General features: G+C 43.3%; 1 non-coding gene across 1 annotated transcript; it reads left to right on the top strand.

Annotated features, from left to right (window-relative positions):
• The first annotated feature begins 9,106 nt into the window (after window positions 1-9,106).
• On the top strand, window positions 9,107-9,212 carry LOC148210226 (small nucleolar RNA R71). Its single transcript, XR_015792525.1, has one exon. It is a non-coding gene; the product is annotated as a small nucleolar RNA R71 (small nucleolar RNA).
• The last annotated feature ends 6,680 nt before the right edge of the window (window positions 9,213-15,892 follow it).

Raw genomic sequence — 15,892 nt, 5'->3', positions numbered from 1 at the left:
TCACCAATCAAAATATTTTTATTTTTTCTTTTTGGTATTCTAATTTGTTAGTTCAAAGTATAGCTGCAATCCCTATGGAAACGACCTTGTTTATATACTACAATTGATTATTTAGTATATACTTTCACTAATTTTCTCTTAGTTGAGAGGAAGCGAACACAAATTACCCAAAAATATTTTCCTTATTATCATATTTTAAGAATATGTAAATGCTTTTAATTAAGTATGAAGGAAAAATGTTCGTTTTTATAGTAAAACATGTCCCGACGGTAATGTTTCTACAGTAAAAGTCAAACATACAATTCCCAAAGCTCGAAAGCTGCACAAAAGAAACAAGACCTAGAGGGTGTGTTAGCATTGGACATACCAACCTCGATGTGGAAGGAGATGGTGACGATGAATCAAATGCTCAAAGGAATGGTATTTGAAAGGAAGAATACACCGACCACACCAGTGCAACCCATGCAACCGGAGTTTGCTGCCCCTTCCCCTGTTTGCCAATTGGTAAACTCGTTTGTTCTTACGGTAATGATAACCATCTTTATGAGAATTGTGCGCATGACCCAGCTTCTGTTTATTATGTAGGTAATGTAAATCATCAGAACTTCAACCCTTATTTAAACACGTACAATCCAGGGTTGAGACACCATCCCAACTTTTCGTGGGGAGGTCAAGGGAGTTCCAGTGGACCAAACCAAGGGCAGAACCAATAGTACAAGTAGCCCTATGTTCCTCCTACTTTCTTGAATAATTAGATGCAGTCACCAGCATCGCAACATTATAAAAAACAGAGAGCTCCAACGCAACCAACTCAGGATAACAATACTAGCCTTGAAAATATGATGGAGGACGTGGTTAGAACTGATGCTGTCATGAGAGACATAGAGATACAAGTAGGACAACTTACTAATGAGATGACGTTGAGACATAAGGCTCTTTTCAAGGACATACTGAAGTTCCAAAAAGATAAGGAAAAGAGTAATAAAATGGGGTGACTTGGAGAGGTAGGCTAGCGTATGAAGGACGAAAGACGCCGGTTGATGCAAAGAAACCTTCCACATAAGTTCAAAATGCCTCTAATGTGTCAGAGAAAGAAAAACTACCATAGGTGAGGGGGAGGCACCTGACGCCTCTCCTCAAGTAAGTTCTTGTTTACCCTTATTCTTCCCTTTCCATAAAGATTAGCCAAAACCAAGAATCTTAGTTTAGGAAGTTCTTAGACATCCTTAAATAGTTGAAAATAAACATTCATTTAGTTGATTCTTTAGAGCAAATGCCGAATTATGCTAAGTTCCTAAGGTATATTGTGTCTAGGAAGAAAAAGATAAGTGGACATAAGATGGTAGCTATGACCAAGGGTAGTAGTGAAGCCGTAGGTAGCCCTTTACCTATCAAATGCAAAGATCCTGGCAGTTTCACTATCCCTTGTTCAATTGGAGAAAAGATGTTAGATAGAGCTCTATGTGACCTAGGAGCTAGTATCAACCTTGTCCCTTATCTATTTTCAAGCATAGGAAAAGCTAGGTCCAGTACAATTACCCTCCAATTAGTGAACAAATCCATTAAGAAGCTTGAAGGAAAAATAGAAAATGTTCTAGTTTAGGCAGTGTTGCGTCCACACAACCATGCTGACAACACGTGCAAGTATACACGAAATTACCAATTGTAGTACGAAACGAGGTCGAATTCACAGGGACTTTGGATAATATTCTAAACGATGTTTGCAGATACCAAAAGTGTAAAACAAAGAAATATAGATGTTGTGTTGTAACTAAATAAATATGAAAAAAAAAGCAGTAAACAAATCTTAGCAGTAGACACACTTTGTAGAGCTAATAACAAGAAGTTACAGCACAAAACAACGAAAATGAGGGGTAACAGATATGGAAAAGTGGGGGAGATTCAACATGCTTTCACAGACTTCTCAACCTACCCTTTTGCTTACAAATATTCATTAATGCCCAACTCCACTTGGTTCCCTTCCGAGACACCCGAATATGGATACCCACAACTCCTGTTGCTAAGTTTCCAAGCAATAAAAACAAGTTCTAGGCATGATTAGGGGACCCAATTCCTGAGAATCCACAAATACTATAGAAAAGTACTAATCACTAATGAAGCAAGTCAGGAAACCATAGGCCCTCCAGGGTCAATACACAAGCTAGCATACAAAACAAAGTGGCCAAGGAAAATAAACGCAGCTTCTATAAAAATCGAACATAGTAACTAGAGGTTCAGTTCATAGCAGTTACAACATGTGAATCCCCCCAAAATGGGGTTTAGCTCATAAATGAAGAAGAAAATACAATGGGTAAAAAAAGGTGATAACCCATCTTAAGGAATAGCAGAAAAACCAAAGAAGAACAAGATGACAGCTCGAAATTGCAGCAGAATATCCCCTCTGTCGTCAACTTTCTGCCCTCGAAAATGGACAGAATCCTCATCCTTGTCGTTTCATCTCTACAAAATATGCTTCCCTTGGGATCTGTGTGTGGTGGTTAGGGCAACATACCCCTTTTATATCGGGTTCCGTTTTTAAGGCACCTAGCTGCAAGTTGTACGGACACCATAATTCCCATGTCTGGGGTTTTTCTGCGCAGTAAATCTATGCTCCAGCAATTGTTTGCTCCAGCTCTCTTCTGCCCTGTCTTGAATATGCTTCATCTACTCTTTTCTAGGCTCAGCGCTTTCTTCATGTCTTGTCTTCTCCTTCCAAACTTGCGCAATTAAGCCAAAAGTAAGAGAGTTTAGCACGTTTTTTAGCCAAAGCATTCAAGATTTGGGACTTTAGCTTGAAGTTCGGTTTATAAGATTTTTTATGATGTTTACGAGCTAAAACAGACACACTTTGACAATTCCTTGTATAAAACTACCCAAATAAACACTAGAATAACTCTCTTTTGGAGAGTTATCACACCTCCAAACTTAAAATCTTGCTTGTCTCTAAGCAAGAGCATGCTCTTTACCTTTGTTCACAAAAGAAGAATGTTAGAAACCTGTATTTGAAGCATTTAGCCCTATGCCTCACTCTTTCATTTTGATAAAAAATGCTAGAACTTACGTACTCTGCTAAGTACTTCGGCTGAAGCAAAGAAATGAAAGCAGCTTAATTTTGTTCACACTCTGGAAGGCGCTATTTTCTGCCCAACTCTAGCTCCCTTCTACTTCTCAACCTCAAGCTTAACTTCTCTTAGAGATTACTTTCTCAAGCCCCTTTCACTAGCCTTAACCTTTAACCTTTGCACTACCAACTTGAGCTTAACCATGGGCTACTAGCCCTTTCTAATCCTGCAGCCTCTTTATTCTCTGGATGCGGGCTACTACCCCCTCCTTTATTGATGTTTTTTTAATTAATTTGTTTTTTGAACAAGGCTAAATTACAGGATTATAAAGATTCATGGTTATATACAAATTAGCTTATAAAGGTATCAAAACTGAAAGTGGATGCATTGTCATCAATGCAGCTAAGGACATCTAGAATGTAATGCTCTAGCACACCCCCAAACTTAAAGCGAGACTAATATGAAACTGAGAAGGATGGTCACTAAGTGTATAAATACAGGAGTAAGGGGCAATTGCTAACAACCAAGGGGATCAATTAGAAGAGGTTCATGCTAGCTATACAAAAATAAGGGTTGGATTTGGATAGATAACTATTGAAATTCCTCCCTAAGTTAAGCGCTACCTGGGGCCAGTACTACGAGAGGGATGCTAGGGCATGGGCGGACAAACATGAACCAGAGGGTGAACAAAAGAAAGCTAACTCTTATTAAAATAATCCAACATCAACAGGAAAAACTGCACACTAGTAAGCTCTCACATCAAGACTATACACAAAGGGCAGAGCAAAAGACAGATGTTGAGAACACAGAATTTATAACAACTTTTCTTCATTAAATTCAGCATAGGGGGATTTTCATATACTAAACTACAAAAAGAAAATATGCGAAGACAGATTTGAAACACAGAAATTTAAAATGCAGAAATTAAAACTGAACTAAACTAGACTAAGGAAAATAAAAAGTAACAACTGGGGGGGGGGGTCATTTTTCAGAGCAAGAAGGAAAGGAACTTCCCTCTCGCGGGTTAGGCATGTCAACGTTCTTTGCCTTCTTTCTCATCCAACGAGTCGTCCGAGTCCTGATCTTTCTCTTTGGATCTATCGTGTTCTTCCCTCTCTTTGCGGCTGGGGCATGCTCCTATGAAATAGTTGCAGCATACCTTTTCCCCTCAGTTGGGGAAATTAAAATTCTCTTTTTTAGTTTTTTGTTTTTCTTGGAAGTGGTGACTAGAGTTGCTCCTGCTTGCTCGATTTGTACCTTGGCCGATGACATGGAAGGTTTTGCCTTTTTCTCGTTGATGCGTGATGCTTCCAGCTCTTTTTTTGGTCTCCTCATCATTACTTCTGAACCTTTTAGAGTCGGTTTGATGTCGGGTGGCTTTTTTTTAGGTTAGTTTTCTGGCTTTTCCTCTACAATGATGTGCACTTTATCCACAAGGGCTGTAAAACTTTGTTCTTGATTGAGGGCATAAGATGTTGGAGCATCTACCACCTCTCCACTTGGTTGGCACTCACTAGCTTCTGCATGCTGTGCTGGGGCATCTGACGGCTCAACATTTTTATACTCTTCTCCCGGTTCTAGGGTCTCTATCTCAGCGGTTGCATCTTCCTTTACCATCATCTCTTTATTCCCATCACCAAAACCTTCTTGAGCTCCAACATCCCTACTTACACTACGCTCTAGCATTGCTTCTGCACTGGATTCCTCAATTAAAGCTTCATCCAAAATCTTCAACATTAAGCCTTCTTCTGATTCAGCAGGCAACTTCATGGAATCATAGACTGAGAACTTCGCTTCCTGATCTTGAACTCGCATTGTCAGCTCACCTTTTTGGACATCCACAAGCGCTCTTCCAGTTGAAAGGAATGGTCTTCCTATAATGATAGGAACCTTTTTATCTGCATCATAGTCCAAAATAATAAAGTCAGTAGGGAAAATAAATTTATCTACCTACACTAAAACATCCTCGATTTTTCCTTCAGGATATGTGATTGATTGGTCTGCTAACTGCAATGTGACTGTTGTCGGCCGCACTTCTCCCATCCCCAACTTCCTGTAGATGGATAAGGGTATGAGATTGATACTCGCTCCTAAATCGCATAATGCATGTCCTATCTTCTGTCCTCCAATGGAAACGGGTATGGTAAAGCTCCCAGGATCCTTCATCTTTTCTGGAATTTTGCTTGTGAGGATAGTTCTGCAGGCCTTAGTCAATTCCACCGTTTCGTATTCTCCAAGCTTTCTTTTCTTTGTGAAAATATCCTTAAGGAAGCGCACATAAGTTGGCATTTGCTCCAATGCTTCCACCAGCGGTATGTTGACATGCAGCTGCTTCAGCACATCCAGGAACTTTATAAATTGCACATCCTGCACTTTCTTTTGCAACCGCTTTGGGTATGGTGGTGCATATCGATACTCGGCTGGAGCATTTTTATGCTCTGTCTGCTTCTGTTTTCCACTCATGTGCAGATGTGATGCTTCTGTTTTGGCTGCCCTAGCTTCTACTGGGTTGACCTCTTTACTTGTGTTACTTTATAGTTCCACTATCTGATCGCTACTGTTCACTAACTGCCTGAGGTTTGCCCTTTTTTTGACTGGCATGATTATAAGTGTTCCGCCTGACTCACATTCTTCTGTCTGTAGCCCACGTCCTTCGTCTTGATTTAATTCTTTGCAGATTCCTGGAGCATTTGGATGGACAGTAGGCAATGTCTTGCCACTCCGTAATGTCTGAGCATTACATTACTCCTTCCCATCCCTCTTGGACACCTTAGTATCACTGGGCAGCGCTCCATGGGGTTTGCAACGTCCCGAGTCCCTCAGGTTAGTTAGTCTCGAATCAGGAGATTTTTTTTTCAGTTAATTTTAAATTGATTGTTAATTAAATTTATCTTTATTATCGGGCTCTAAACTCCAACTTAAATTAATAATTACCGGACTCAGTGTGGTGGGTCTTTTTTTAAGGGGGATGGACTTCTTTCCTCTTGGGCTTGAACGCGTTGGGCCTCCATTGGGGTAAATGGGTTTTTAAAACAAAACAAAAGGAAAAGAAAACCCTAGCCCCAAGCTCCTTTTCTTTCTTCTTCTTTTCCTTCTACCCTAGCCGTTTTTCCCCCGACTTCTTATTCGTTCCCAATCCCACCGCCCCTCCTTTCCGGCACCTTCTCCGACACCTCGACGCAGCACCGGTGCTGCTGCCCACCGAACGGTACGACGATCCGTAGCAGCGGCGGAAGAACGACGAGCGGCGGCGGGCGAAGTAGCGGCGGGCGAAGACACCCCGAGCGGCGGTGCGAGACCCAGCCTCCCTCCTCCAGCGTTGTGCGACGTCGCGGCGGTTCTGCGCACGGGTTCCACGAGCAGCAGCGGCACAACATTCCCTCGGCGGCGTTTGAGCAGCGGCGGTCGGGCGCGATCCCTTGGCGGCGTTCGAACAGCGGTGGCCGGCGACTCCAGGCGCTCCAGCGGCAGCGCTCCGTGACAGGTACAGCGGCGGCGCGGCCCCCTCATCGCAGCGGCGCACGACCGAAGGCGGTTCAACAGCAAAACAACGACAGGATTGGTACGTTACAGCAGTGTTTAGGACGTTTGGCGGTGACCCATATCCGTTCGGAGCTCCATTTAGTCTACCCACACCTTGGCGAGTTAGATCTAGGTTACCCACATATATACGAAGTCGGTTTTGGTGGTAATGCGTCATTCGAACCCTTTTAGAGTTAACTTCGAAGGATAAATAACGTACGTAACGTGCTGTATTTTCTGTTTTGGTGTGCTTAGGGTGAGGTCGACGCAAAACTTAAGAGCACGGTTGTGGGTAAGTAGACAAGGGGCGGGTGCGTGTGTTAATGTATGCTCGATGGTCTCTAACGTGCTGATTTTTGTGATATTTAATGCTAATTTTGTGATGTCATTGTGCTAAATAATCTTCGTTGTGGTAGTCGATATACTTGGAATGGTGTTTGGTATTTGTCGATAAAAAGTGGTGAGTTTTCTGCTTTGCTAAACTGTAAGTATCGCTGTGGTAATGTTTGTTGCCTGGATATGTATGTTTTGTTCGGCGTGTTTAGTGAGCTATTATCCGTAGTAATACTTGTTAAATACTGATGTTGGTTATTGAGCATGATTGGGTTGTTTCGTTATTAGAAAGTTGATAAAGTTGTGAAAGCATGCTGAACTGTACTTGCGAGTCAAAAGATGCAGGGTTAGTGGTAAAAGAAAATATATAGTAAAACTCTGGTGAAAGTTGGAACTTTTGGAAGGAATGAAAGAGTGGGTGTCAGGGTCTCGGGTATAAATGGTCGGGGGTTGATACGCCACTAGTGCAGTGAAGGAGTGAGTGTCAGGGCCTCGGGTATAAATGGTCGGGGGCTGATACGTCACTAACGGAGTATCGAGGCCTCGGGTACAAATGGTCGAGGGTCGATACGAGGAGTCCTTTGGAGGAAAGACTATTGGGGCCTTGGGTACAAATGGTCAAGGGCCAATAGATGGTGAAGTCATCGGGGCCTCGGGCATAAATGGTCGAGGGTCGATGCTGCAGGGTCGGGGCTCTGGGTATAAATGGTCAGGGGCCGACTCTACTTGAAGGAGATAGCTGTGGAAGGGTATGATAACTGAGATAAGCTTAGAGGTACTGGTAATATTAGGGAGACTAGAGCTTGGTTGTTAACATGTTTCCTGGTTGTGGTTTCCACTAATATGTTACGAATTGTGTATATGTTTAAATGCATAATGTATTGAAAAGCATGATTACGAATGTTTCTTGATATAGTTGAGCATGACGTGTGTGCGTGTTGGTGAGGGCTACTTACGGAGTATATTTTACATACTCACCCCCGCTCTACAATGATTGTTTCAGGCGAAGGACTCGTGGGTGACCATGGTGATGGGACGGAGGAGACATGACGAGCGAGGACCATAGGCTGCTTAGTTACTCCTATTTAGTTTAAGTCTTTGGTTAAGACCTTATGTTATGGCAAATAAACGGGGTATTCGTATTTGAATAATTGAGAGATTTTTCCCTTGTTGTTAGTTTCACTTCGGGATAGGTGCCTATCTGAGTTTTATTCCATTTATTTAGATTCATATAGATTGAATAATAAACTTGCCTCATGAAGTGGTTCACGAATGTTGTTGAATGTTGTTCTACGAGATTGATTTATCGTTAAAATGATGAGGATTGGAACTTGATTGTATATGTTTGTTTGCATAGGAAGTTGGCAGGATGTAGTTAGGGTTAGATTTATTTAGTTAGGTAGTTAATGTGACCTAGAGGTGTGCGAAAAATTCTGGGTCGTTACATCTACTCTTCAAATCTGTTGCTAATTGACCCACTTGCATTTCTAGATTCTTCAGTGATGCTGCCTGACTTTGCACCGTGGTATCATTCTTTCCATATATTGTTTCATTAGATTCTCCAAAGATGCGAATGATCCTCCGGATGGCCTTTGCACCGTTACTTGATCTTGGTTTGAGAAGCTTAGGGGATAACTTTCTTTTTGCTGATATGCTGGAGAATTGGATGTACCAACATTGTTTCCTCCCTGATTTCCACTCCGACTAAAGTTCGGATGGTTCCTTCAGCCCGAGTTGTACGTATTAGAGTATGGATTGTTCCTACTGCTTTGCGCATTTCCCAAATAGTATACCGACACTGGATTGTCACGACAATTTTTGTAATGGTGCTCTCCTTTTCGCAAAAAGAGCAAGAAATCTCTTGAATGTGGTTGACATTTGCTTTACTGATAGATGCTCCAACTGCATTTTGCTGCGTCATACTTCTCATAACCAAATCAATCAAATTCTCAATTTTGAATTTAAGGCGGTGAAAGACTCAGATTCATTCAGTCCCTTGCTTCCTCTACCTTGAATAGCTCTAGGGTCGGACTATGAATTAATGGTTGTTGGACGATATCCTTTCCAAGATGTTGAATACTTCAGCATAAGGTTTTGCTAGCAAAGCCCTATTTGATGATGCATTAATGACAAGACGGGTGGCATCATCAAATCCATTGTAGTATGTTTCGATCGGGATGCATCTTGGGATTCCATGGTGAGGGCATTTTTGCAGAAGCCATTTAAAATGCTCCCAAGACTCACTAACTGACTCCCCAGCAAATTGCTAAAAATTGTTGATTTCGCTTCTGTACTTAGCATTTTTGCTTGGTGGGAAGTATTTCATCAAAAATTTTCCGGCCAAGTCGTCCCAACTTGTAATTAATTATGAAGGGAGTGACTCAAACCAAGTCCTCGCTTCATCTCTAAGTGAATAAGGGAACAATTTAAGCCTCAGCACTTCTTTGCTGCATCCTTCGTCCTTAAAAGAATTGCAAACTCCCATAAAAAACTTCAGATGCTGATGAGGGTCCTCCGTAGAATGTCCGTAAAATTGGCCCACTGTCTGGAGCATTTGAAATAAAACTGGTTTAAGCTCAAATTTTAGGGCTACAATTTCTGGCTCTATGATTATTGGGTTAAAATTATAAAATGTTGGAGCTGCATACGCCCTGATTTCTCTGTCGATGTCATCTGCTAGTAATACAGCATTGAGAGGGGGCACTACTACCTTAGGGTCAGCAGCAACAATAACCTCATCTACTATTTCCGCAGTCCTCACATTTGGTGGCTGGTGCATATTTGAGTTGGGTGGATTCATGTTTGCTTCAGCTTGAACTCTCCGTTGTTCTCTTTATTTTTATGAAATGTGCGTTCTATCTCGTGATCTTTAATATATTCCAAGCTCTCAAAATCGTTCACACACCTACAACCACACAAAAATGTGAGAAAAAGAAAACTCGATTAAGCACCGTATCTACAAACACTATTGTTGAAAATAAAATCACTAATTCCACTACAACGGCGCCAAAAACTTGTTGCGTCCACACAACCGTGTTGACAACACGTGCAAATATACACGAAATTGCCGATTGTAGTACGAAACGAGGTCGAATCCACAGAGACTTTGGATAATATTCTAAACGATGTTCGCAGATACCAAAAGTGTAAAACAAAGAAATATAGGTTTTGTGTCGTAACTAAACAAATATAAAAAATCAAAGCAGTAAACAAATCTCAGTAGTAGACACACTTCGTATAGCTGATAACATGAAGAAGTTACAGCATAGAACAATGAAATGAGGGGTAACAAATATGGAAAAGTGGGGTAGATTCAACATGCTTTCACAGACTTCTCAACCTACCCTCTAGCTTACAAATATTCATTAATGCCCAACTCAACTTGGTTCCCTTCCGAGACACCCGAACATGGATACCCACAACATTCGTTGCTAAGTTTTCAACCAATAAAAACAAGTTCTAGGCATGATTAGGGGACCCTATTATGAGAATCCACAAATACTAATCACTAATGAAGCAAGTCAGGAAACCATAAGCCCTCCTAGGTCAATACAAAAGCTAGCATACAGAACAAAGTGGCCAACAATGCTCAGTAAGATGAAGGAAAATAAACACAGATTTATTAAAAAACGAATATAGCAGCTAGATGTTCAGTTCATAGCAGTTCCAACATGTGAATCTCCCTCGAAATGCGGTTTAGCTCATAAATGAAGAAAATACAATGGGTAAAAGAAGGTGATAACCCATCTTAGGGAATAGCAGAAAAACCAAAGAAGAAAAAGATGACAGCTTGAAATTGTAGCAGAATATCCCCTCTGTCGTCAGCTTTCTGCCCATGAAAATGGAGAGAATTCTTCTCCTTATCGTTTTAGCTCTAGAAAACGTGCTTCCCTTGTGATTTGTGTGTGGCGGCTAGGGCAACATATCCCTTTTATATCGGGTTTCGTTTTTAGGGCACCCAGCTGAAAGTTGTACAGACACTGTAATTCCCGTGTCTAGGCTGCTACTGCGCCGTAAATCCATGCTCTAGCAATTGTTTGCCCCAGTTCTCTTCTGCCATGTCTTGAATATGCTTCATCTACTCTTTTCTAGGCTTAACGCTTTCTTCATGTCTTGTGTTCTCTTTCCCAACCTGCGCAATTAAGCCAAAAATAAGAGGGTTTAGTATAATTTTTAGCCAAAGCATTCAAGACTTGGGAATTTAGCTCAAAGTTCGGTTTATAAGATTTTTCATGATGTTTACGAGCTAAAGTCGACACACTTTGACAATTCCTTGTATAAAACTACCCAAATAAACACTAGAATAACTCTCTTTTGGAAAGTTATCAGGTAGATAAGTTTATCTTCCCTGTAAACCTCATCGTTCTAGATTGTGAGGCTGACTTAGATGAGCCTGTCATGTTAGGGAGACCTTTCCTAGCTACGGGAGATACCGTGATATGCGACAACTAAGCATATGGACTACTCAAACCACTAACCACTTGAATCCAATTGTATAAGAGCTTCAACCTAAAAGACTAAGGGTTAGATGTGTTTATGCAAGAGTTTGCACAACGGTTTTTCACGAATCGAGCTCGAACCCGGTCTCCGGCTCCGACCTAAACACTAGAGTGGACCTGCACAAGAGGGTAAGCACTCCGACGCTCAAGTCAGTATAGATCGGATTCTGTATTTAGTTCGAGGTGAGATTCGATACCTTAGCATGAAATGAAGCCCTCTATTTATAGGTGATGGATCTGATAGTACACACGACTGGCGGTTATATGTCTTTTCTCATATCGGACCTGTCGGATTCCGAGCAGGTCGGACCTCAGCCAGGTCGAACCTTGGTGCCCATACTTAGTCTTTTATAATGGGTGAACCCGGTCTCCTCGGCAGGGCCGAGGTGGACCTAGGCAATCCTTTTTATTCAGTTCCCTCAAACACCAATAAGGGTCCTCCACGTGTCGTGGGTGTGTTTACCCCAAACATTGGCCCCCTCTCTGTCAGGTTCGATCTCGACCTGATAGAGAAGTTCATTCGAATCCATTATGGACACGTGGCGACTTTTCATTTGTAGAGGGAATATGAACGTTGCAGAAGACGTTTCGACCTGCCAGGTTATCGGAGTACTCGAGTATTCCGTCGTTGCGGATCTCGAGAAGATCCTAGCCGCTCGTTGATTACACGTGTACGGCGCAGAGGTTTTTCCGATTAGCTATAAATAGTCCCGAAACTTCAGGTCAAACCTTACGTTCCCTGAATTTCTGGAGTTCAATCTAAAACCAGCTCGAACCCTTTCTGTAGGTCAATCACTTTTCCTTGCTCTTATTCTTCTTTCAAACATGGTAGTTTTCTTGTCTTCCCTCTCCAGTAGTGATAGCATAGGTAGTGCGGGTCGGACCATAAGTAGTTCGCCCCCCAAACCAAGCGATTCTGGGGAGGTCTTAGCTCGTAGGTTAGAGTCCAAGCTGGTAGAAATAGAGAATTTTAGGTTCTTAGATGATGGAGAGGATAGTGATACCTCCACCTCGGGCCAGGGTCTGGAGTACCCTTCAAAGATGCCCGAGCACTATCTCGGACCCCTTTGTAGGGGGTTTAAAATTCCGAATGATATCCTTCTTAGGATTCCAGAGGAAGGGGAAAGAGTTGACAATCCCCAGAGGGATGGGTCACTCTTTATTTAAAGATGTTTGAGTACGGCCTCAGACTTCCCCTTCATCCTTTTGCCCAGGAGTTCATAAACCGAACTGGACTAGCTCCTACTCAAGTGGCCTCCAATTGGTGGGGTGTCATTTTTTCTTTGGCCATTCATTTTTGGTTGCGAGCTCAGGACGAGGATGAGACCGAGCTACTACGCGTTGACCAACTTCTTGGGTGCTTTGAGGCCAAGAGGATAGCTAAAAAACCAGGTCGGTATTATATGTGCGCGAAGAAGGGCGCGATTGGCATAATCAAGGGGCCGACCTCTATCAAAGGATGGGTAGGTAAGTGGTTATTTGCCTCAGGTGAATGGCTGGCAAAGGACGAGTCAGGTCGTCCCTTCTTTGACGTGCCTGTTAGGTTTGGGAACCTAGGTATGAGGCCGTTGCGTTTACCTCTTTAAATTTTTCTATTCTTTCTTTTTCATGTCTAACTTGAATCTTTCTTTCTTTTTTTTTCTCTTGTGCAGTGTCGATCAAACCGATTCCCGAGCTTGCTCAAGCCACCTTCGACACCCTCAAATACTACAAGGACAACTTCCCAAGGGGCCGGAAGATCGGGACCTCGGTCACCGACAAGCTGCTACTAGAATCAGGGCTATTGGACTACAACCCTTTAGTTCGTCCGATTGAAGCTTCGAGGCCAAACTCCGAGCCCGGTAAGCCGTGTTCGATCTCGACTTCAATTTCAGTTTCAAGTTTTCACTCCTGACTTTTCATCTTATTCGTACTGCAGCCATGGTGTGCGGATTCACGAGCAGTGTAAAGCGTAAGTCTAAGGGCCGTGCTCACGCCCTTAAGACAGTTCAGGGCTCTGATCCAGTGACTCCCTCTGCGGACCAACCTGCAGCTCACTTCCAGGCTGGGCCATCAACTGATGTTCCAACTCCGGTGATCGAGTTGGATTCTACTGGGGAGCGTTCCGGGGGGAAGCACTCGAGGAGCGAGTCCGAAGCACTGGATATGTCACCTCTTCCCGAGGTGAGAGAGGGCTCTCCTCTAAAAAGGAGGAAGAAAAAGAAGAAAGCCACCTCCTCCTCAGAGGTTGGTCCTCGTGGCCCCCTGTCTTCCAGCCACGCCGATCTGGTGGATGACCCGGTAGCTCGGATGGGGGGAACATCCAACGTGAAGATGCGGTTCAGAATGGAACCGTCAAGCTCCGGGGTGAAAGACCAGGTGTCACGCATCTCGGCTGCTTACTTGGATCGCTGTCTCAGAAGGGCATCCAAGTTTGTGAGTGACTCTGGGTCCGTACTACAACGGACAATCGATCATGCTGTCGAGGTAAGATCTACCTCTGAACTTTGTTTTTAATAACTTGCGATTTGGTCTAACATATGCTTGCCTTCTGTTCTCTACAGGCGTTCACTGCCTCCATCCATTCAGCAATCATGATGAACGCCGAGCTGGATGGAAGGGAGGTCATGGCAGCGAAGGAGAGGGAGAATTCTTCTGCTGCCTTGGAGGCTGCCACTACGCTCAAGGGCGAGTTGTTGAAGGCTCGGAGCGAGGTGGACATACTGAGGGCCGAGGTTGAAGCCAAGACCGAGCTGCTGAAGAGGGAGGATGAGAGGCATAAGGCCCACCTCCGAGCTGCCCACGCCATGACTAAAGGGCTGGAGAAGGAAAAGTTCCAACTCCTTAAGGAGAAGGACGACATACTTCAGGCCCTTGAAGGGAAGGACGCTGCAATTGGGCGTCTCAATGCCAAGCTGAAGGCAGAGAAGGAGCGCCTCACCAACGGAGCTCTCCTTGAAGCAGCCTTCAGGCAACACCCAGATTTTGATGGGTTTGCCAAAGACTTCAGCTATGCAGGCTTCAAATTTCTGATGAAGGGCATCACTGCTGACATGCCGCACCTCCAGGTCGACCTCAACGATCTGAAAAGAGGTATGCAGAGAAATGGGCTTCTGGGCCTAACGGCACTTCAGGTCCTGCATCCCTGGTGGACAAGTACGTCAGAGATCTGGACTCTGACTACTCCGACTTGGATGAAGACGAGGCCCCAAGTCAGGAGCCTACTAAGGTCGGCACTACCCAGGAGGGAGCTCCTTCTCAGCAGAACGGATCTCAGGAGGTCAACCTTCTGGGTTCTCAAGGCGAGCTATCTTCTCACCTCGGAAGCGGCTGAGCTTCATTAGTTTTGCTGTTGTTTTTGTTTTTTTGTAAATCTTTGGGCAGAGCTACAAGGTATACAAGCCTTGGCTCTGTCCTTTTAATCAATGAAACTTCTATTTTTCCATTTTCGTTTATTCCTTTACTGCTTTTTCTTTAAGCTTTTTCCTTTTCTTGTAAGTCAGAACTCATATATGAATATTTTCATCTCGCACCTCTAACTCGTGAGTTTAAAGGACTGAGTGTGGGATAACTCTTTTCACATCGCACCTCTTATCCATGGTTTGAATTTGAGAGTTTCTTTTACTAATTTTTGATATTTCTCCTCGAACTCGGAAGTCCGAAAGATAATTTTAAGCAATATGAACTTTCTACATCTCACATTTAACTTAAACGTTCAAAGGGTTGAATTTTGAATCCATATTTAACGTTCACGTCGCACCTCGCACCCATGGGTTTTGAGGATTGAATTTTGCCTTATGGGAGTCCGTGACCCCCATTTAATTTCTAATCGAACTCGGAGTTATGAAATTAAATCACTCCATTTATTAAAAGTTCTGCCCCCTTGAAAATTTTTACAAGCCTCTTTTAGGACTATTTTGACATTTCAGGGGTAATAGCACTTCAAGTGCTCCGCGTTCCATGGATGCGTCAGCACTCTTCCTTCCAGGTCGGCCAGCATATACGTTCCAGGTCGGACTATGCCTTTAACCTCGAACGGTCCCTCCCAACTTGAGTCAAGGGTGCCCACATGACTCTGGATTCTCCTTAAGACCAAATGTCCAACTTGAAAGCTTCGAGGTCGAACTCGGGCATTGTAATGTCTGGTCATTCTGTTTTGATACTCTGCTAGGCGCAGCTGAGCCATTTCCCTTTTTTCTTCCAATAAGTCCAGGTTAAGGAGTAGCTCTTCTTCGTTCTTCGCTGGCTCGTATTGCTCTACTCGATCTGTTGGGATGCCGATCTCAACTGGTACAATAGCTTCGGAGCCAAAGGCTAGCGAGAATGGAGTTTCACCAGTTCACTCCCTCGGAGTGGTCTGATATGACCATAATACCTCAGGTAGCTCCTCGGCCCACCTTCCCTTTCTGGAATCCATTCTTAGCTTGAGTCCTCGTTTTATGATTTTATTTACTACTTCAACCTGCCCATTTGCTTTTGGATGCGCAGGGGACGAAC

Source organism: Momordica charantia (genome assembly GCF_013281855.1).
Source record: "Momordica charantia cultivar OHB3-1 chromosome 7 unlocalized genomic scaffold, Mcharantia_2.0 BLBB01000007.1, whole genome shotgun sequence".
NCBI lineage: Eukaryota > Viridiplantae > Streptophyta > Magnoliopsida > Cucurbitales > Cucurbitaceae > Momordica > Momordica charantia.
Note: the sequence above shows the minus strand (reverse complement) of the source record. Positions and strands in the feature narration are given on the sequence as shown.